We start from the raw sequence: 1,626 nt of genomic DNA, 5'->3' as shown, positions 1-1,626 counted from the left end.
TTACTTTAAATAGTTAACTATAATCTTATTCTCTTATATTAAATATCTTAAGTTACAAAAATTAATTTTCATTACAAAAATAATTCTTTAAATCTACCTAAATATTTAAATAATTACAAAAATATAGTTACCTGCAAAAATATAGTTACCTGAACACATGAAATCATATAAATAATTTTTGAAAATATTGAAATAGAGAACATTTAATAGTTAATCTTTTTCTTCCCTCCCCCAAACTTACATTTTTAAATATGAATAATACAGGTGGAAAGAAAAAGTATAAATATAAATCATACCTCAGTATTGTAGGCATTTTCATCATTCTGAAATTTTTGCAGGTCTTCTTAAAATTTCTACTTCAGCTGGTCTGTAATATTAGAAGCCTTCGACCTATATAAATCATTAGAGAAATTTTTGACAAATGAAATTTTGAAATAAGTGTAAAACTAAAACATTAAATAAGCACAACATTTCCTAACACAACTATAATACTAAACAATTAAAACTAAAATGCGAAACAAAAATCACATTACAATCCACAATTCTACTCAATATTTATTAAACTACACATGCACATTTAACTATAACACTAACTTTATAACAAGAATCCAAGTACACAACACAAAATAAAAATGAAAGTTCAAATTCATAAACATCCATTTCTATTACAAAAGATTACATAAAATAAAAATACAAACATAAGTACATCAATTTCATTCAATACTAAAATCCCAATCTATATCTTCATCGCCTTGATCAACAGGTGGATTGGGTTGATACTAAGTATATCAAGGGCACTCAGGAAACGTAACATCAGGCTCACCTTTGTAGTGTCGGGCCTGAGCTTCATAATAGGCTACCTCAAAATTAGAATGCCTCTGAAGGTACTCACAATCATAATTATATCAGTGTTCTAAACATCCAATCCTTTCATTTATCAAATCTATACTCTTCCTCTGCAAGGTCAAGTCATTCATCAAATCAAAGAGGGTAGGGGAACTAGAAGGTGGAAGATCATAACTTGTAGAGGGAACATCTCTACTAGTAGAAGGTTCTTCACTTCTACTTCCAGTTCACCATTTTTCATGGGATACATAAGTTTTCACATTGGATTTACTTATGGGTTTCATAGGGTGAACCCATTCTTCCTCTCCAGCTTACTCTCCAGAAAGTTGGCAAAGTGCATAAATAAGGCCAGGATGTCCTAGCCCTCCACTTGTCTCACATCTTGTCGTAGTCAATATGTTCTTAAAAAAAATTCTTCCCACATTTATAGTTCTATTATTCTAAATACAAAAATTCAGAATAGCTCTATCTCTAGTTACCTCACTATGGTGATAAGTCGGTAACAGAGTAGAGGAATTGAAATAGTGTCACGCTTTAGAGGTGGCATTCAGCATGGAAGCAGAAGAGTTTACCCGTTCTTTTTGTTTAGTATTTCACGTTCCTTTCCCATCAGTGAGAAAGTTGATCACCTCATTTAGGGGCCCTTCCATTGTACTAAAGGATTCATAGTGGCAGCTATAAGAGTCAAGGACTTCATAAAAGGTCTTGATGTTGGCGGCGATAAATTTCGCAGGAAATCCACGCACTTGCACAGTTCCATCTTTAGAATAGGCTACCTTG

Source organism: Phalaenopsis equestris, unplaced genomic scaffold (genome assembly GCF_001263595.1).
Source record: "Phalaenopsis equestris unplaced genomic scaffold, ASM126359v1 Scaffold212405, whole genome shotgun sequence".
Classification (NCBI taxonomy): Eukaryota; Viridiplantae; Streptophyta; class Magnoliopsida; order Asparagales; family Orchidaceae; genus Phalaenopsis; species Phalaenopsis equestris.
This window is presented reverse-complemented; position numbering follows the sequence as displayed.